The following is a 23,328-nucleotide window of genomic DNA, read 5'->3' as shown; positions in this document are numbered from 1 at the left end:
TTAAAAATGATTTATCTACAAAAGATATTCACGGTTTCTTGCAAGAATTCTAAAATGTAGAAGTTGAAGGGATCATGATTATTATTTAATCCAACTCTGAGTGGTTAGGTGGCATGCCAAAAAAGCCACACCCCAATAGTAGCAGACACATGTCTAGAACTGAGGTTCCTGGACTCCTGGACTTCTACCACTCAACATGAATTTTGATGACTGACAATCAGAACTCTGAGACCCAGGGAACAGTGTTCCCCTTACCTCTCTAATTTCCATCAAGGGCCATACAGCTTGATTTTCTCTCAGCACACATGACTGAATGTAAATGTCACCTGGGCCTAAATAGAAAGACCACGGGCAGCACAGTATTAAGCAGCTATGCCCAAAGCAGCATGTCTTTTGGTAGAGCTGAGTTAGGTGTGTAGCCGATCTCGAACCAAAGTAAGGACCACGAATCGTTGCTTTTCTCAAGATACATATGCTCTTTTTTCCTGTACTCTACTACAATCTCTTTCTCTTACTTAGTTATCAGTAAAAAAATTTCTATATACAATAATGGCATTCTTTTTTTTTTATTAACATATAATGTGTTATTTGTTTCAGAGGTACAGGTCTGTGATTCATCAGTCTTACACAATTCACAGCGCTCACCATAGCACATACCCTCCCCAGTGTCCATCACCCAGCCACCCCATCCCTCCCACCCCCCTCCACTCCAGCAACCCTCAGTTTGTTTCCTGAGATTAAGAGTCTCTTATGGTTTGTCTCCCTCTCTGGTTTCGTCTTGTTTCATTTTTCCCTCCCTTCCCCTATGGTCCTCTGTCTTGTTTCTCAAATTCCACTTATCACTGAGATCATAGGATAATTATCTTTCTCTGATTGACTTATTTCGCTTAGCATAATCCCCTCTAGTTCCATCCACATGTTGCAAATGACAAGATTTCATTTTTTTGATGGCTGCATAATATTCCATTGTGTGTGTATGTGTGTATATATATATATATATATATATATATATACATACACAGCACATCTTCTTTATCCATTCATCTGTTGATGGACATCTAGGTTCTTACCATAGTTTGGCTATTGTGGACATTGCTGCTGTAAACATTGGGGTGCACATGCCTCTTCAGATCACTACATTTGTATCTTTGGGGTAAATACCCAGTAGTGCAATTGCTGGGTCGTAGGGTAGCTCTATTTTCAACTTTCTGAGGAACCTCCATACTGTTATGGCATTCTTTTTGATAAAACTAGTGGTTGCTCAACCCATGAGCCACACCCAGTATCCTGGTGTTGGGAGGGGAACCATCCAGCTACTTACCTTCGATTTTTTGCTTTTGTTACAAACGTTGCTTTTCTCTGTTTGAGAAGCACCAGGCCCCTTATTTGCTTTACTTTGTAGTAACGTGTGAAAAATGCCTTTATTACCAACAGTAGCTTCCTGAGAAGCTGGTTCAGCAGCCGAATATTAACTAATCCAAAAATTACTTCTACGATAAGTTCTCTCTTTTATATTAAAAATAATAAGTAGGGGCACCTGGGTGGCTCAGTCATTAAGCATCTGCCTTCGCCTCAGGTCATGATCCTAGGGTCCTGGGATTGAGCCCCGTATCGGGCTACCTGCTCAGCGGGGAGCCTGCTTCTCCCTCTCCCACTCCCCCTGCTTGTGTTCCCTCTCTTGCTGTGTCTCTCTCTCAAATAAATAAAATCTTTTAAAAAATAGTAATAATAAGTAATTAAGCATACCTAGACACTATTTATTCTTCAACAAGCTTAGTGGACACAGGATCTTGAAAAGATGCAAATAACGCTCAGTCCATGCCTGATTTATTCTAAATCATGAAGTGGGGAAAATGCACTTAAAGAGTTCAGACCTGAGCTGTGAGATAGATGTCTATCTCGCATACACACATGAAATATACAGTCTGAAAGGTGTGAAATGTCTGTATAGAAATGCATCAGAGAGTCACTGGGGAGGTTTTTGTGGCAGTACTCTTCCCTACAGTGTGTCAGTAATGTGAATGGAAAAGGAGGCCTGGTACATTAAACCATAAAAGAGTCATTAACACTGTCCTCTAGGCCAGATGTTTTTCAAAGATTGCTATGAAGATTTCTACCAAAGAAGATTATCTGGTGATTGACTGTTTGGCCACTTGAATAATTGGAAACACATTTCTTTGTGGGCATGGTTTCTTTTGAATTGGCCCACTTAGAATCCTAGGATATTAGAATCCCCCGATTGCTGATGGTGAGCAGAGGGACACAGAGGTTTTATGACTTGGAAAAGGTCACTCAGTGAGAGAGTGGCAGAGCCAGGACCAAGTGTTTTGATAACACTTCCTCAAAACCGGAGGACCTTTATTTTGTTATACTTTGTTTTATTAACTCATCAACAGAGATGCTTTATGATGAAAATGACAAAAGAGAATGAACCAGATTCTTCTCACTGGAAAAACTATCTAAATACATACTGATTTTACTTCTATCTAGTCTTCATTGAATAAAACAGAATAGCCACTTAAAATTTATGTTAATTCTGGTTTTATGCTTTCCTGTCTTAGAGCATGGATAAGCCATTGGACCTACTGATGAGAAAGCACTTTGATCTCATTGCAGCCAGTCCAACCTGAGGAAAACTAGATCTGAATGGAAGCGACAGGGTAGTATTTCCTGACTCGGTTGCTATAAAAAAAAAAAAAAAAAAAAAGTGAGGCTTTAGTCCTCTTAAATTTCTCCCAGTTATTTCAAGAAGTCCCTTGAGCTTGTTTCCATATGTGATCATGTAAACAATACTCCTGGCCACTAGTGGAGTCTTCCATTTTCTCCTCACACACTTGGGTATGCTGTTCTGGTACCTCCTAAGTACCCTTCATTTCACAACTTTTTGTATTCTCCCATCTGTCTCTTATAGCGATGTTGAACTGCTCAGACCCCATCTGATGCTCCATAATGCATTGGGTCCTCTGGGACTTCTAATCAACTCCAGATGTAGACTAGACACACTAGACAGGCCATGTGACCTTTCCTGCTTTGCATCTTTTTTTTTTTTTTTTAAAGATTTTTTCTTTATTTATTCATGAGAGACAGAGAGAGAGAGAGGCAGAGGGAGAAGCAGGCTCCCAAGGAGCAGGGAGCCCGATGCGGGACTCGATCCCAGGACCCTGGGATCATGACCTGAGCCGAAGGCAGACGCTTAACCATCTGAGCCACCCAGGCGCCCTCCTGCTTTGCATCTTGTGTTGGGTTTCCTAAATCCTGGTTTAGTGTCTTGCTGAAGTGAAGAAGAATTCTCAACCCTAGCTCATGCTACACTATTACATGGTCACAAAGCTGGTCTGCCTCATGCTGCCAATATCATATAATGATCTTAGTGAAATGGCATGTTTGCTTCTGATGTTGCCTTCTGTCTTTCAGAGGCATCACTGCACAGAACTCTGGCACAACCTCAGGTGGAGGAAAGAGCTAGAGGCCAGTGTACATTCCAGTTGTGCTCACACAATTGCCCTTGGTCCATACTTGCATGAATCATATTTTTCTCTCCTTAGGATATATTAGTTCACATGGAGTTCTTCATTTTCTCATACAAACATTGTCTTTGAGGCCCTACGCACTGTGTTCAGACAGGTGTAGATTTGTGTGACGCACATGAATCCAGTTCCTAAGTTGAGGACATTTTTCTTCTATAACAACAAAAAAATTCATGTAACTTTTAACTTAAATATGTTTCTGATTTCTACCAGAGTTCAAAACACAGAGAGGCTTTTTGTCATGTGGTTAATTTATTTTGGTTTGCAGTTATCCACAAAGCTTGCAGTCAATAAAGTATTATTCATAGTACAACGTATGAGCCATGGAAAATTGTCGTCACTGGTGTGCTGGTAAATTATCAGCAACCAGCTCTCTGGAAGGCAAAACCTATGATTTGTAGCATTTGTTGGTTTCATTAATATAAATACTCCCACCCATATTGATTTTAAGCTACCATCATCACTGTAAGTGGAATTGGGAATTGATGCTCAGCAGCACACTATTAGATAGTATTTTCACCACACAGACATAATAGCTATAAAGGACCTCAAGGGAAGGGATACTAGTGAAACATAGTAAAATAATTAGGAAGTGATGAATTTTGAGTATTTGTCTTTGCTTTAAATATAATGTGTGTATTTGTAAGTTTATTTAATGTAACTTTTAATAATGGCTGTATTGAATAAGTGCCCAAAAATTCCTGAAAATTTAACAATCAGTTCTTACAAGCCAGCACAGCCTGGCTCCAGCACCCCTCTGGGTGTAATATAATGAGGCAAGTCTAAAACTAATCTTCCAGAGCTGTGTAAGTTAGCATTGCAGATTGTTGTGAGGGTAGAATGAGTGCATGTGAAATGAAAATGTCTAGCATAATGCCTGGCACACTGGTGCTCAATAAATTCCGGGTGAATCTAGAAGGCTAGTCTTGAATGGTGAAGAGGCAGGAATTAGTTTGGTTCTCTGAAGCAAGTCAGAGCTTTCATCTTAATAATTCTGAGACTGTGTGCATATTATGTCCCACTCAGGGTGATCAAATCCTGTAGTTAGAGAGGAAAAAGGAGGAGAGAGAGAGAGAGACCAAATGACATCATTTCGCTTTTGCTTCTCAAATGGTCCTCATTAAGTTGACTGCACAGACTATAAAGAGGGATTTTAAGAGCCCTGGAAAAGTTGAAGGCAGACAATCCCTTGTTCAGAGGATGAAATGGGGTAAACCATAACATATGTACCAAATAATATAGTCTTTGTTTTATGTAATAATTTATTTTCCTCCTTCCCCTTCCTCTACATGGAAGAGACCTAACTCGAGGTCAATTCTCAGTACCCCTGAAAGCTGAAGAAAGAGCAGGTCTGATTTGATGGTTTCTCTGGCAGGCACACGGCTGGAGCCCACTGCACAGTGGCAGCCTCGCCAGTTAAATTATGATGGCTGCTTTGATGAGAGGAGGTTTCATGCTTTATGAGGCTGATAGCATTCAGCGTTTAAACCATTAAATTTGCATCTGGAAAAGCCCTGGTCAGGAAAAGGTAAAAAGGTCAAATTTTCATAATGGCTTTCAGAACCAAAATGGTGTCTTTCCTGAGGGCCTGGCTGGAAAACATTCAGCTTTTTGTTGTAATAGAGGTCTTGCTTAATTGAAAATCAGTGAGATAAAAAGATCTTTTAACAAGAGTACTAAACTCATTGACAGATATTTTCCTACTAATTATTGGGACGAGTGGCTAAACACTGTGTGCTGCTGTGAACAGAATGAGTCTCCACATTTAAACTTGTGGGGATCTATTCCCCTGAGTTAATCAATATTGTCAGACTAAGCAGATAATTGCCACATCTCCTGAACTTATTACAATGCACAACTAGACTTAAAGTCAGATTTTCCAAATTGTTTTAGATGGAACCCCAGAATCTAATTGGGATTTTAGAATTTCCCTGAGCCAACAACAGCTTATTTTAAGATGATAAGTTTGCTGCCCTAATAGTTTTTTATTCTGTTTCTCCTAAGTACAGTCAGTTCTGCTATAATGTGACATGTGCACGCCTAAAAACCACACACTATGCAGAATTGTTTAACAGAAACCATAGGGCCTGGACACCAAAGCATGAGCCATAAAGGCAAAATTGATGGATTAGTTCTCATCAAAGTAAAAAACTTTTGATCCTGTTTAGAACATGGAAAAGCAAGCTATAGGTGGGTGGTGGGGGAACTTGGCCATCCACATAGCTGACAAAGGACTAGTATCTAGAATATACAAAGAACTCTAAAATCTTAACAATGAAAAAATAAACAAGCTAATCCAATTAGAAAATAAGCAAAAAGCATGAAGAGACGTTTTACTGAAGTGGGTATACAGATGATAAATAAGCCCAGTGCTGTTGGGAATGTAAAGTAGTACAGCCACTCTGGAAAACACTTTGACAATTTCTTACACTAAGCACACAACTTCTAAACAGTCCAGAATTTGCACTCCTGGGCATTTATCTCAGAGAAATCAAGACTTATGTTCACACAAAAACTTTTACATGGATGTCTTGGCAGTTTTATTTGTAATAGCCCAAAACTGGGAACAACCCAGATGCTCTTCAGCCCTGAATAGTTGAACTGTGGTATAGCTATACCACAGAATTCTTCCCAGCAATAAAAAACAAACAAACAAACAAACAAACAAAAAACTACTGATACATGCAATAACTCTAATAGCTCTCCAGGAAATTATATTGCGTGAAAAATGCCAATCCTAGAAGGTTATACAGTGTAGATTCCATTTATATAACATCCTCAAAGTGTCAAAACTATAGAAATGAAGAACAGATTAGTAGTTCCCAGGGGTTAAAGATGGGGAAGGGGGAACCAAGAGTGATATGGGAGGAACTAAAAAAAAAAAAAAAAAAATGACAACAGAGAGGATCCCTGTGGTGTTGGAATAATTCTATTTCTTGACTATGTCAATAACAATATCTTGCTTGTGATATTGTACTATAGTTTTGCAAGGTGTTACTGGGGGAAACATTGGGCAAAGGATACATTGGCTATGTCAGTATTATTCTTTACAACTACATGTGGACCTACAATTATCTCAAAACAAGGAAGTTTAATTTACAAAATACCTATAAGGATTAAGTGAAAAATGGGGTGAGGATCACAGCACTCAAAATTTTTCTCAATGACATATTAAAAAAGAAGAAGAAGAACTTTATAAAACTGGTAGCACAGTTTTACACATGTTAAATGGTTAAGAAGTGCATAAATACCAAACTAAATGTGGCACTTTGCCCTGACAAAAACCTGAAGTTGGTTTGTGGAAGGGGGCGTTACAAGGGCTGCAGCTTGTGTTACTGTGAAGTGGTGGAAGGAAGGTTAGTTGACATGGGATGAAAAGTTGTAACACTAGATGTATTGGTGTGGCTCATAACACATGCAGTGAACTGAAGAAGCTGGTAGAGTTTTTAAAAACTGATATCTGTGCATGTGTATGTTTTGTATAATCCTACTCATCTGGTTGTTGAGGTTAGGTGCAGCTTTCTGTGTTTACCTGTTTCCTGCAGTCAAAATTACACATAAAGAAACATAAAATCTGTGTTATACTCAAGTAAGTTCCCAATATATCAATTGCTTTGAAACAAATTTTCATTTTTCCAAACAAGTGCTATAGCAGAACTGTTTGTACATTCAGGATACAAAAGTGACATAATGTCCAGATAATTACTGGAAAGGGAAGAAAATTCCACTTCCAACAATAGATAATGCCATCAAAGATTTCGGAAACTTTGGATCATTGTAACCCTACACCAAGCTACTTTCTACACTTGGAAAACATGTTAAATTTGGCAAGATTGGTTCCTCTTGTTTCCCCACTGTAGATTTGATTAAACTTAAATAAAATCTTCTAGATTTTGACTTAAAGATATTATTAAGATGGTATCTAATGTAGACTAAAAGAAAGTTAAAAAACATAAATTTGTCACAATTTTAGAAAAAAGACCAGGATCAAAATACTTATGCTTTCTTTCCTGTTTTGTTGATTATCTTACTTATACTCTGGTCTAACAAGTATACGAGAGAAAAAAAAATATACATGGTGGAAAACAATCACACTTACATTGCTTTTAAATAACTTAAAATTTATTATATGTATTTTGTTATAGGAAATATACTTACTGAGGTAGAGGGGAACATAAATAGATTGAATGTTAGAGCACATTATTATGGATTGGAGCTTGAGCCCATTGTTGACTGGTTCACTTAGGTAGAAACAGTGTCCTAAGAAAACAAAGACCGTAAGTTTGATACCAATGGCTTAGTTAACTAGTTTCTGTTGATACAGATGGCTTATCTAACCAGATCTGCCATGTAACAGTACATTCATTGGTCACAAAGGAAATCTATGAAATTATGTATTGTTTAAATCTGTTATAACATGGAAACCCTATTTCTTATAAATCAATAATATAAAGGAATTCAACTTACATATCTGGGCAATTAGGCTACCCATTTGATATTATCATAATCATGGATTTATTTTTGTATAACTGGTCCCAGAGCACAATCACTGAAATATTACGTGGTGATACACAACTTATGGGGAGAAAAGCACCAGATGATTTTCTTGTTCCTGACTTAAAGTTAATAACTCTTAGAGATAGCAGGATGAGATGTGGTTGTGGAAAAAAGTCTGAGCTGGATGTTGAAAAGGTACAGTGTTTCCTAGAAGTGAGAATATGATATTAACAATGACAAAAAGAGAGGGACATACATGGGTAGGTTGAATAATAAATTAGTGAAAAATTGAAGGGAAAGCACTCCATGTTTAATAAAACAAGGAAATAGCCACAACTTCAAACCACAAATTGTAAAGCAAACCTTCCAAATACTGAAAAATCTACACAGTGAAAACAAGAAGGAGCTGAGTGCCCAAGCAAGCTTCTTTAGACATTTAACAGGATAAAAATTTCTTTAAAAATCAGTGTTACAGTCCTGAAAGGCCCAACTGATGATCCTTTAAATAAAGAGACAAGAGCTTTGGATTGTAGGCAAACCTAGAAGAAATAAGGCTGCACCTTGTAGACAACTAGCACAAATAGCTCAGAATGTCCAGGAAGTTAACTGTTTCTGCTCTAGTCTCCTAGCCTATGTAAGTGATAGGGCAAAGAAGAAACAATCTAGCATACCAGGAATTTTACTATAAAGAAGGTTAGATGTTTGAATGCCAAATTTGAAGGAAAAAATATGCACCCAGGTAAAAAGAAAAAACAGACACAATGAGTAGGTGTCCAAGATAACCTTGGATTGTACAGTTATCCAACTATTCATTCAAAAAGTATATAAAGCCACAGCAGTCAGACAACAAAAAGAAATAAAAGGCATCCATATCAGTAAGGGAGAAGGAAAACTTTTACTATTTGCATATGACATGATATTATATATAGAAAACCCAAAAGAATCTACCAAAAAAATGCTAGAACCAGTAAACAAATTCAGTGAAGTCACAGGATACAAAATCAATGTACAGAAATTTGTTGCATTTCTATACACCCATAATGAAGTGTCAGAAAGAGAAATTAAGAAAACAACCCCATTTACAACTGTACCAAAAATGATAACTAGAAATAAACCTCACCAAAGAAGTGAAAGACCTATACTATGAAAACTATAAAATACTGATGAAAGAAATTCAAGACAACACAAAGAAATGGAAATATACTCCATGCTCATGGATTAGAAGAACAAATATTGTTAAAATGTCTGTATTACCCAGAGCAATGTACACATTTAATGCAATCCCTATCAAAACACCAACACCATTTTTCACAGAGCTAGAACAAACAATTCTAAAATTTGTATGGAACCACGAAAGACGTGAAATAGCCAAAATAACCTTGAAAAAGAAAAGCAAAGCTGGAGGCATCACAATTCTGGACTTCAAGTTACATTACCAAGCTGTAATCATCAAAGCAGTATGGTGCTGGCACAAAAACAGACACATAGATCAATAGAACAGAATAGGAAACCCAGAAATGAACCCAGAATTATATGGTTAATTAATCTTAGATAAAACAGGAAATAATATTCATTGGTAAAAAGACAATCTCTTCAACAAATGTTTTTGGGAAAACTGGACAGCAACATGAAACTAGACCACTTTCTTATATCATACACAGAAATAGATTCAAAATAGATTAAAGACCTAAATGTGAGACCTGAAACCATAAAAATTCTAGAAGAGAACACAGTCAGTAACTTCTTTGACATTGGCCATAGTAACTTCTTTCTTGATATATCTCCTGAGGCAGGGGAAACAAAAGCAAAAATAAACTATTTGGGTGGCATCAAAAGAAAAAGCTTCTGCACAGCAAAGGAAACAGTCAACAAAACTAAAAGACAATAAACATAATGGGAGAAGATATTTGCAAATGATATATCCGATAAAGGATTAGTATCCAAAATATATAAAGAACATATAAAACTCAACACCTATAAAATGAATAATCCAATTAAAAATGATCAGAAGAGATTAATAGAAATTTCTCCAAAAAAGACATACAGATGACCAACAGACAAATGAAAAGATGCTCAACATCACTCATCAGGGAAATGCAAATCAAAACTATGATTAGATATCACCTCCACATATCAGGATGGCTAAAATCAACAACACAAAAAACAAGAGGTGTTGGCGAGGATGTGGAGAAAGGGGAACACTCAGGCACTGTTGGTGGGAATGCACACTGGTGCAGCCAATGTGGAAAACAGTACGGAGTTTCCTCAAAAAGTTAAAGATAAAACTATGCATGATCCAGCCAGCACTCACCCTACTGGGTATTTACTTAAAGAATACAAAAACGCTAACTCAAAGGGATACATGCACCCTGATGTTTATAGCAGTATTGTTTACAATAGCCAAATTTTGGGAGTAGCCCAAGCGTCCATCAACTGATGAATGGATATAGAAGATGTAGTATATATATATACAAATGAATATTACTGACCCATAGAAAAGAATGAAATCTTGCCATTTGCAGTGACATGGATGGAGCTAGAGAGTATAATGCTAAGTGAAATAAATCAGTCAGAGAAAGACAAATACCATATGATTTCAGTCATACGTGGACTTTAAGAACCAAGACAAATGAGCAAAAGGAAAAAAGAAAGAGAGAGACAAACCAAGAAACAGACTCTTAACTACAGAGAACAAACTAATGGTTTTCAGAGGGGAAGTTAGTGGAGGGATGCATCAAATAGATAATGGAGATTAAGGGGTGGACTTGTCGTGATGAGCACAGGGTGATGTATGGAAGTGTTGAATCACTATATTGTACACCTGAAACTAATATAACAGTGTATGTTAACTAACTGGAATTAAAATAAAAACTTTTTTCAAGTATTTATTGAGAACTTATTTTGTACAGAACCACTACTGTCCATTGTTGATATACCACTGAAGAGGAGAAATATCTCAGTCTTCATTTACTTTCCAGGGTACAGATGCTTTTGTATTCCCAACTCAGAAACACCGCTCCTGACATTATTCGTCAGCAAAAATCTGGCTCCATTCAAAGACAATTAGTATTAGAAAAAAATGAAAATGGATCATATGCATGAAGAGCAAGTAAAAATGAAACAGAAAAGAAACTTCAATAATAGTCAAATGAAGAATATACTTATTCTATCAGTATAAATACTAATTTCATATCAATAAAATAAAACTATATTTTAATCCCCAGGGACTAAAAATGAAAATGGAACTGAAGACCTCTCCTAGTGCTAGACAGTTTGCCAGCACCTGAAACATAGCAGAAACAAGCAGAAAAATTAAACCCATTGAACTTCAAATTTCGTAAATATTATGGAAGAAACATAAAGTGATTATCCTTAAATGTGTAAAGAAATAAGAGGGATGTCTCAGTTGGTTAAGCATTTAATTCTTGGTTTTGGTTCAGGTCGTGATCTTGTGGGTTATGAGATGGAGCCCCAAGTCAGGCTCCATGCTCAATGGGGAGTCTGCTTGAAGAGTCTCTCCCTCTGCCCCTCCCATATGCTCTCTCTCTCTCTCTGTCTCAAATAAATAAATAAATCTTAAAAAAAAAAAAAGAAATGGGAGTAAAACTAAAAGACTATAAAAGCAGGCTAGGAAAAGAACTTATAGAAATGAAAATAAAACTTTAATGGAAAGGTTAAATAATAGACTAAATACAGTTGAAGAAAGAATTAATAAACTAGAAGATAAATCTGAGAAAATCATCCAGCATGTGCATCAAAGAGGGAGACATTGAGGAAAAATATGAAAATGAGTTAAAGAAACATAGGAAGTATGATAGAATGAGAATGTCTAAAGATCTCTAATTGGAGTTTCAAAAAGAGAAAATAATGGGAGCCAATATTAGAGATAAATGGCTAAGTTTTTAGAGCTTGAGAGAAACATCAATCCAAAAATTCATGAATCTCAACAAATCTCAAGAAAGATGAATTTTTAAAAAATCCATATCTGTACTCATTGTTGTGAAAGTGCACAACACTTAAAGATTTTGAAAGCACTCAGAGAAAAAAGAAAAAACGATCTCTAATGGAAAAGTAGTGGTACTGATGGCTCACCTCTCAACAGCAATAGTGAAATAATATCTTCAAAATGCTGACTGAAAATTATTGTCAATTTTTTGTTATTGTCAATATTTCACCTGAAGAGCAAAATAGGCCAGTTTCAGACAAATCAAAACTGAGAGATGTACTTCAAGAAAAAAAGAAATTAAACCCCCAAATGACTCAGATTTAGGAAAGAAAGATGAAGGAAGACATTTTAAAGATTTTTAAAAAAGATTTGAAGTAATCTCTAGACCCAGAGTGGGGTTCAAACTTACAACCTTGAGATCAAGAGTCTCATGGTCTACCGACAGCTAGCCAGGTTTCCCAAAAGACATTTGTTTTTAGAAGATTTTATATCTTCATTTGAGAAAGAAGAGAGAGCATGTGAGCGTGAGTAGGGGGAGGGGCAGAGGGAGAGGGAGAGAATCTCAAGCAGAAGCCCCCCTGAGTGTGGAGCCCAAAGTGGGGCTTGATCACAAAACCCTGAGATCACCACCTGAGCCAAAATTAAGAGTCATGCTCAACTGACTGAGCCACACAGGCACCCCCAAAAGACATTTTTAAACACGTGGAATAAGTCCTAAAAAATACGGAGCATATAAAACAATAATGATGTTTTTTTTTTTTTTAAAGAAGAGTATAAGTATAGAAACATAAATAACAATAAAATGTAAGATGAAGTTGGACTCATGGAATTAGTGTTCTACAAGTTTTTGTATTGTGTAGGAGGAAGATGGAGATGATTAACTTAAAAAAATCACTGTGACAATGTTGAGGGGTACCAAAGATTGTATATGACTTAAAAAATAGTAAAAGAGGGAAAATGGAAATAAAAGCAGAAACAATCCAAAAAAGGTAGAAAAATTGGCAGGGAGGAATCACAGGAAAAATAGAACAAATTATAAGTACAAGATAAGATAGTAGAAATAATAACAAATAGCTCAGCAATCAAAATATGTATAAACAGACCAAACACTGCTTAAAAGATTGATATTATCATATTGGCTTCAAAAATAATCTTCTGTGCTCTTTGTAAGAGATACATCTAAAAGGTAAGAACACAGAAAGGCTACAACTAAGATAGAGAAAAGAATATGTCAGGCAAACACTAATCAAAAGAAATCTAGTATAAAATTAATACCAGATAAAATAAACTTTAAGACACTAAACCATATGAATTATAAAGAATTACTGTGTAATGACAAAAGATTCATTTCACCAAGAGAATAATACAATTATAATTTTGTTTACATAGAGATATGTGACTTTTAAATATAAAAAAGCATGTATTAATACAATTGGAATGAGAAATTGACAAACCCAAATAGTAGGAGGTTTTATGATAACAAAATTATAACTGCTAGAGTAAGTATGAAAAAGTTAGCAAGAATATAGAAGATTGGAATAGTGGGATTAACGAAATTTGACCTAACAGACATATTCAGAAACCTACCCTTCCAAATGTATTTCACAATATTGTTAGGCACACATGGAATATTTACAAAAACTTACCATAAACTAGGCTGTAAGACAAGTCGTATTCTACAAACCCGTTATTATATTAGATAAATTCTCTGACAACAAAATTTAAGGTAGCAGTCAATAACAGTAAGATAACAAAAAAAGACTCCATATGTTTAGAAATTTTAAAACTTGCTCCTAAATACTTCATATGCCCAAAGGAATTAATATGAATTGATACGAATTAATAGGCCAAGGAAGAAATTATTACGAATTTTAAACTAAGTTTTAAAATTAAAATTAAATTATTAAAATAAAAAATAATTTATTGAAAATTATGTATAAAAATTAATTAATAGATTGTAGCTAAAGCAGTACAAAAGGAAAATTTATAGCCTTAAAAATGCATGTATTTGAAAAGAAGAAAAAAATGAAATTATTGAACAACAAATTTAAAACAAGTAAACAACACGAAAAAAAAGACACAAAAACAAGACAAATACCTCCTTTGACCAGAATGGAAAAGCTATGCAAAAATGGGAGCTGGACTAAAGCACTGACAGCCAGCATTTTGGTACCTGGGGATAAAGATGGCTAAAAGGGCTCTGCCTAAGGGGACCAGGGGCTTCCCAGTTCCTGGAAGGAAGCGGAAAGATACTGAGGACCTCTGCTTGAAGATATGACTGAAACAAATATGGTCTAGAGAGGCAGAGTGGGTGGGTGGGGAGGGTAGCCTTACAACAAAGAACTAAATCAAACCACACTGTAACTTGGGTCTTTGATATCCCTCATTTCATCAAAGCTCCAAAATGCTATTAAAAGACCTAACTCCAGATGGGGCTTCTGGGGGTCTGAGTGAATGCAAATACAAAATCTCCCTCCGCATGCATCTGACAGTATTCCAAGACACATAAGATGCACTGTCAAGAGTTTTTAAATTTTCAGAGGCTTACTCTGAATGTAGGTAACAAAGAAAGGACCCGGGAAAAGGAATTATTCCCTAGGCTAGATCAGTACTTAGCTGTGTATTATTATAATGATGGAGTAATAGAAAAGTCAAGGTGAAGAGGAGGTGTAATTGCTACACCAATCCTGATCTAAGTAGTAAAATATTCACTCTTTACAGTGTAAAATACTAGTTTCTTATATGAAAAATGTAGTGTCAATTAGATACAACAAAAGATGCAGAAGTAGTAAACTGTTGGGTAAATCATTTCTTTATTCATGGAGTCACTGTACAAATATTTGTGGAGATTTACCATATATCTCCCAGTAGAGTTGCCACTACAAAAAGCTAATATCTGGTAGTAAGGGGTGGGAACTATAAATAAACAGTGAAGTGTTGTGCAGCCAGAAGAACAAGTATACAGTTACAATGAGGGCACAAAGGAAGAAGTGGTTGGCATTACGTAAGAGAGTCGCAAAGGGCTTTGTACAGAAGGTTGCCTTAAGCTGAGTGTATATAATCCTCATCATTAAAGCATACAATTCAGAAATTTATAAACATGGCAAAAATTACAAACCAATAGTGATAAAACTTGTGTTTTTCACTTGTAAAGCAGCCTCATAAAATGTTGAGGACCAAGAAAGCAAGCTCAGGAGAAAAAGAAAGAGATGGTTCATTTGTTGGTTAGAATCTTCTAATCATTACTTTTTAGCCTTGAGTTTATGTTTGTTTACTGTGGTTCCACAATTCTCACTAGGCACTAAACCTGCCAGTTTTTCAGAATTCCCCCCCTTACCCCTCTCCCCACTCCTTTTGTCAAAGCATGAGTAGACCCAGTGTGCACACCTGTGAGATCAACTTTCCAGTCTAAATATCTTACATAAAATCTTTTGAAAGCAACAGGGTGCACTCACTTAAAGCTTTAAGAATGGGAGCCAATTTTTAATTTGTTCCTCCTGTTTGCTGCAAATATAGTATTTCTCTTTCAAAGACTTTATTAGAAACCTGGATTGCTCTGGGAACAGAGACAAGCAATTTATGGTGATGAATTAGTGATGAAGGTTAGAGTCAAGAGGTTTTTCAGTTATTAGAGGTTTGTACTATTTTAAAAAGGCATTCAATTTGCACAAATATTTCAAATTTTAAAGGAGCCAGTTCCAAAAGGAAAAATAAGAGCAGTTAATAATGACAATCATGATGACAATAAGGACAATAATGACTACTACTATAACTGACCATGTGCCAAGTACTGTACAAAGCATTTCACATATAGTTTCTTCTTTAAGGGTAAATGCAAATGGATGGCATAGTCTTATTAGAATTATGTCTTATTGTAAAAATGTTGATGGATTATAAGAAAGATAAAAGACGTTGCTTTAGATTATTTTTTGAAGCCATAAAAGCAAAGGAAAAATATGCTTTCTGCCCAAGGACAATGGTTCAATTTTGGAGATACAAAAAGCTGAATTCCACATTCTGTTTTGCTTTTCCATCAAGGAGAATCATCTTGAGATGGAAAATGATGAGATGAATATGGATAAGGGGAAATAAAACCAGGATATACAAAATGATTCTAAGAGGCACCCTCACAGCTCTAAAGAAGTCTACCTACAGGCTAGAATGAATTTAACCACAGGGTACAAAGAGAACCTTCAAAGAAGAGTGGCAGCAATCTCAGAATCCTGGTGAGAGACTAGGGATATGTGTAAGAAAATATGCCGTATTATAATTAGAGAAAAGTGTTTTCCACAAACTACTTTGAGGGACAAGATTCTAAGAGATATTATTGTATTTTCTTGATTGTGATTGTTAAGTCACACTTTTCTTTTTAGCACATTAACATTTTGGAAAATGGAAGGTGTCTAATATCCAAAGACAAAGTACACTCTCTAGATACCCACCAGACCCAATATAAATTATGCCTAGAAATGGATTAGTGATGATTAGCTACCACAGGATCCTCCACTAAGTTCTTTGCATTTGACACATGTGGTTGGATTTGAAACCAAATTTGGTTCCTTTTTTTTTTTTTGTCATAGAAAATAGCTTAAAAACAAGTATGATCTAGCACTGGCATGAAAATAATACGTATTGTTAAAGAATTCAATTGTGAGCAGTAGGAATGGTCACATTTTCTTGGAATAGACCATAGAATTTTCAAAGCTCAAAGAGTTTGGTGTGACCCATATATGTCATATATTCTACTTGTCAAAAACTTCAGGACATATTTTGGAATTATATTAACAGCCCAGCCTAACAGTAATAAGAGATCATAATCATGAGTGTGGATTGTGAAAAGAATATTATGGTAAGGCCAAAATGATTCAAAAGAATCCTTAGGCTCTGGATATAAAGAAGACTGAGATATTTGAAAGTGGTATATAATTATAGAGTAACTATGTGCTATTTTCAATAAAAAGACAAAAATAATGCAATTCCCCCCCAAAAGATATGATTAAATTGATGTAATTTCTAATTAGAATTAGGTAAAAATGGCATTAAAGTAAACTCTCGGGCCGCCTGGGTGGCTCAGTCGGTTAAGCGTCTGCCTTTGGCTCAGGTCATGATCTCAGCGGTCCTGGGATAGAGCCCCGTGTGGGGCTTCCTGCTCAGTGTGCAGTCTGCTTCTCCCTCTCCCTCTGTCCCTCCGCCCTGCTCATGTTCTCTCTCTCTCTGTAGACTCTCTGTATGTAGACTCTTATATTTATGTTCAAATGGTTTTAGACAAAGGGGCCAAGACAATTCAATGAGGAATAAAAGTCTTTTCAGCCAATGATGCTGGAACACCAAGATATCTATATGCAAAAAAAAAAAAAAGAAAAAAAAGAAAAAGAATTTAAACTCCTCATACCATACACAGAAGTAAGTCAAAGTGGATTGCAAATGTAAAGGTTAAAAATATAAAACTATTAGAAGAAAATACAGGAGTAAATCTTCATGATCTTGAGTTATTCAGTGGTTCCTTGGGTTAGGAAACCTACAGCATAAGTGATAAAAATTGGTAAATTCGACTTCATCATAATTAAAAGCTTTTGTGCTCCAAAGGATACCATCAAGAAAGTGAAAAGACAACTGGCAGAACGGGGGAAAATGTTTATAAATCATAACTCTCTTAGAGACTTGTAGTTAGAATATATAAAGGACACTTAAAACAACAATAAAAAGGCAATCAAATTTTTATTTTATTTTATTTTTTATTTTATTTTATTTTTTAGTGAGCTCTGTGCCCAATATGGGGCTCGAACTCACAACCCTGAGATCAAGAGTCACCTGCTCTACCAACTTAGCCAGCCAGGCACCGAAAAGACAAATTTTTATTTTTTTGTTTTTTAAATTTTTAGAAATATTTATTTATTTATTTGAAAGAGAGAAAGAGAGCATGAGCAGGAGGGGCAGAGGGAGAGAGAGAATCCCAAGCAGACTGGTCACTCAGCACAGAGCCCTACTCGGGCTGGATGTCACAACCCTGAGATCATGACGTGGAGCCGAAATCAAGAGTCTGCCCCTTAACCAACTGAGCCACCTATGCACCCCATGACAATCAAATTTTTAAAAAGTACACAGGATTTGGATAGGCATAAATCCAGAGAAGGTGGCTAATTATCACATGAAAAGATGCTCAAAATCATGAGTCATTAAGGAAATGCCAATTAAAACCATATGATAACACCTCACACCCACTAGAGTGGTTATAATAAAAAAAGAGATAGTAACAAGTGTTGGTGAAGATGTTGAGAAACTGAAACTCATTCACTGCTGGGGGAATGTACAATGGTTCAGCCACTTTAGAAACAGTTTGGCAGTTCCTCAAATTGTTAAATATAGAGTTAACATGTGACCCAGTAATTTTAAGTATTTACCCAAAAGAAATGAAAACACATCCTCACACAAAACTTGTACACAGATGTTCATAACAGCATTATTCATAAAGCTAAGAGTGGAAATAATCCAGATGTCCATCATCTAATAAGTGGATAAATAAAATATGGTCTTTACGTATAGTGAATATCATTCAGCAATAAAAATGAATGAAACACTGATACATACTACAAAATGGATGAACCTCAAAAACATTATATAAAATGAAAGAAGCCAGTTACAAAAGAACACATGGTATAATGCCATGTAGGAAATGTCCAGAATAGGCAAATATATAGAATAGAAAATGGTTGCCTGGGGGCGCCTGGGGATTCTCAGTTGGTTAAGCATCTGGAGTTGGCTCCAGTCATGATCTCAGGGTCCTGGGATCAAGCCCCGTGTCAGACTTGTGTTCAGCGGGAGTCTGCTTGAGATTCTCTGTTTCCCTGTCCCTCTGCCCCTCCCCCTGCCCACACTCTCCCTCTCTCTCTTTCTCCCTCTCTCTCTCTCTCTCAAATAAATAAATAAATCTTTAAAGGCATTAGAAGTGAGTTTTAGAACAGATGGAAGAGAAACCAGAGATCACAAGAGCTCAGACTGAGTACCAAAAATAAGTCAAATTGGACTAGCTTCCTTTCACAGGTGGAATTCCTTATCTATTAGATCCAGAAATGCTATAAACCTGTGTATCTGGATTTTATTAAGGTATATTATAAAGATCTCTCAAAATGTTCCTTTGGATAATTGGGCAATTTGGGGAAACATGCCTTGAAATCATGGATTTGTAAGTGAACAAGTTTGATGGATTTGTAAGTGAACAAAAGTACACAAACAGGCTGATTAATGAATGTATATCATTGTTAGAGGGATACTTCATTGTAAAATACAGTATTATGTATAAAATTTTATTCTGATTATCACCTTTATCAATGATTTGGTATATGATAGATCATTGGGAATAATCACTTATTGAGTCTTAGCAGCAAAATGCTAAGTATCATTGACAAAAGATCACAATGCATTTGCTAATTTTTATCTGCACACACCCAGTGAAAGAAGTAAGAGAAAAATGAAACAAAAGGCAAGAAATATTTTCTGGGATTAAGTTTTTGCAGATGATTTTATATTCATACGCTCCAAAAAAACTTTATAAACATTAAAATTTAGAAAAATTTGGTCTCAAGTAACTGAGTTCTATTTTTTTCTCCAAAGTGCCTCGAAATTTCAATTCTGTATTGAGTAAAGCCACTGGAAGGTACGTGCATGCTGAAAACATTGCTAGTCTTGGCCAGCCCAGGCCCCCATGGACTAGAGCTGTTCGCTGGCTGTAAAAAGTACTGGGTTTAGTTTCCAGACAGCATGCACTTCTTAAGCAAGGAAATGCTAACAGACTTGTGGAATTAACATCCCAAGAGAACCTATCAAGTCAAACTTCTGCTCTTCCAGCCAGTTTGAAACAAAATTGATTGTTCTGTATACATGTTGTCTTTCACCTGGAATGCATAGTGGGTACTCCATGATATTTATTAAAGGTGGAAAAGCCAGTACAGCATGTTTTGGAAACTAAATACTTGGTGTTCTGACACACTTTCTGGATGATCCCCAAGTAAGTGAGCTCCTCACAAATGCTCAACTGTTCATTTAGTGTTTACTGGGAAAGGTGTTTTCTCCTCCTTTTTTTTTTTTTTTTTTTTATTGTTTGGTTAGGATATATTTTTTCTCTGGGGTTTGGAATGAAGCTGGAAGTTAAGGTTCTGCTGAAACACAGGTTGCAAAATACCTCTCAGTGACCTAAGCTATTATGCCAAGCATGAATCACTGAAGTCCATGCTTTCAACACTTTAGCAGAGGTCTTTCAAATTCAGTGTTCTCCAATGAAATAGATATTCTATGCTTTTCTCCCAGGGCTTTTCTCAGCAACCTACTTTACAAACAATACAACAGAAAAATGGTAGCATTTAACAGGATAAATGCTGAAGATTACATTTCCTCTCTAAAGAACATATACTATGTGAAGGTTTTAATAATTAAACTATTTCATAACATTGTAATTTCTACTTAGAATTCTCTGATAACATATATTTCTTTAGTTTTAATATAATTTAGGTCAAACCACATGATTGCTTTGGCATTGGTATGCGATTATTTTGCCTTGATTCTAGAGTTTTCCATGACTCTAGTAATCCTAACAATACATACCATTTATTGAGAAAACTGCCAAGCAGTTGTGCCAAACATATGCCATGTGGCATTTCCAGATTTTCTAGCATTCCTGTAAGATAGATATTCTATTACTGTTCCCATTTTCTGTATGAAGACATTGGCAAACTCAGAGTAATTAAGCAGCTTATGCAGTTTTACTAGCTATAAGTGGCAGAGGCAAGATTTGAACCCATGTTTGTCTGACTCCAGTTGGTCACCCCCTCCTTTGAATTGGATAAGCCAGTCCTGTATTCCTTTTCTTTCAGGCTTGCAAAGCTTTGTTATTGTTTAAGTGGGAATACGTAGATAGCCTTACAAGGCTATGCTGCATATTTAAAAGACTAACACATTTTAGGTGAGAAGAAGAATATTCCATTCAGAGGTGTTTAGTATACATGATTTTAAGCCTTCGTTTTATAAAAGTTAGGGTTAACCCATTTGTTTCTTCACAGCATAGATTATTTTCTTCGTCTAAAACCCCTCCATTGTTCTACCTATATTAGGTCCTGGGTCTTTAGACTTACTTTTTAAATATGATGCCTTGTTACCTTTCCTTCTTATTTATTCTAAATTACATGTTATTTATTTATTATATTATTATATTCTTATTATTTACTTAATTTATGACCATCTTCCCTCCAACTTCACATTTTTCTTAGATAATGTGCGCAGGAAGAGTACTGTGGGCCAAGAATGTCATAAAGGATGAATCTACAAAACAACAACAACAACAGAACAACTGTCTACATTCCCATTCCCATGTATTTGTCCTGTCCTTTTTATATTGGGTAGAAAGAACCAGGGCAGAGATGTTACTCTCGTTTTACCTGTATCATAACATCAAAGATTTAAGAAGTGCTAGAGTTGTAGTATTTTCTAATTTAAACCTGATGTAGAGGAAGGAAGTAATAAGACCAGATTTGTATTTTAGGAAGCACACTTTGGACCATGTTTAGGGGAGTATTGTAATAGTTTAGGCAAGAGCTGATGAGATTTGAACAAAAATAGAGGGGATGGGGATAGAGAGAGATGATATCAGATGTGCAGGCTGTTAAGGAGATAATACCTATTGAACTAGAGGAACAATTGGATGAGGAGTATGAGAAAAAGGAAAATTTCTTGTCTCCCAAAATGAAGAGAAGTAGGTTTGGGAGGAAAGATGACACTCACAGATAGATTTCTTTTTAATCTGTTTGCTTATTATTTGCCATTAGACTATAAGAGCCAGTAGGACACAAACTCAGTTTTTGTTGTTGTTGTTGTTGCTGCTGTTGTTGTTGCTTTAACATAATGCCTAACATTTCATAGGTACTCCTTTGGTTATGTTGAGTTTTATGTCCTCATGGGTCATATAATTAGAGGTATAAAGAGCCTAAAAAATAACTAAAATGCTAATTGTGATTATCTTTAGTTGTTAGAAGTATGCTAATCTTTATTTTATTATTTTACTCTGAATACTCCAAATTTTATCTTAATATTTTATTTTGAATATCCCAGATTGAACATATATTACCTTTATTTTAAGAAAAATTTAAAGCTTATTTATTATTTCAGAAAAGAATGAGGCTGGGCAGGCAAATAAAAGTCATCAAGGCAGCCCATGTGGACAAATAATATATATCAAAGAAATGGCTAGGAATTTGAACAGAAATTTTATGCTTATTTTATATGCCCATCGAAATTTTGATAGCACATCACCACACGATTGAGCATGAGTGTCATATCTTATTTTCAAGTTTCTTATACTCCGTTATTATTTATTAGAGGAATCAGTGTTCTGGGCTAAATCACTCAGTCCTTTAGGCTACAAAAGCAAACTGCTGGTAAGACCTCTCAGCCATCAGCTCCCCTCTTACTGTTGCCCTCTTTTCCTTTTGTTTTGAATTTCTGAACAGTCTTTTATGTTAAGGCAAAAGAGGTCAGTGTATCTGTCTGTAACATTTCCTATAGCAGGCAGACCATTTTACAACAAAACTAAATATGAGGAAAATTAAACAAATGCCACACATGTGAATTAGATATACATAAAACAATTTTTGTTTTTGTTTTTCCAGCCCAGAGTGAAACTTTCACTTGAGTTTCTCTGAAACATGGCGCCTGGGTGGCTCAGTTGGTTACACGTCTGGCTTTGGCTCATGTCATGATCTCAGGGTCCTAGGATAGAGCCCCCATGTCAGGCTCTCTGCTGGGGTGGGGGGAGAGACTGCTTCTCCCTCTCCCTCTGCCCCTCCCCTCTCTCTCTCAAATAAGTAAATAAAATCTTAAAAAAAAATTTCTCTGAAACAGAGAGGGTGAGACCTAACTTTATATAAGCCAATATGTTTGCTTTCCATGACAGCCTGAGAAAAGAAAAGAAAGAAAGGAAAAAAAAGGCCCAAGAGAGTTCTTCCAAGAATCATCAGAAATGAATTAGAGTGGATAGTGCAGTGGAGGAGTGGAGGAACTGTACCCCAGATGGGGAAACAGAAACAAACAAAAGGTTTCACAAGGAAGAGAGTGGATAAAAACCTTAGACATACTTTCTCCTGGCACGGACGCATAAAATACTAAGTAGTCATTGTAGACAGTAGCGCAAGCAAAGTAGAAGGAGATGGAGAAGGCAAAAAAAAAAAAAAAAAGAACAAAGGCGGTCAAATGTCATTGTTTGTTTCCTGTCGTTAGCTTGTATCATTTTAAACTGACCAAGTGTATGACACTCCAGTTTTTACTACAGGTCTGTAATGTGAACATACACATTTGCTATTTCTGGAAAACTTG

This window comes from Phoca vitulina, unplaced genomic scaffold, assembly GCF_004348235.1.
Source record: "Phoca vitulina isolate PV1807 unplaced genomic scaffold, GSC_HSeal_1.0 scaffold6, whole genome shotgun sequence".
Taxonomy (NCBI): Eukaryota; Metazoa; Chordata; class Mammalia; order Carnivora; family Phocidae; genus Phoca; species Phoca vitulina.
Note: the sequence above shows the minus strand (reverse complement) of the source record.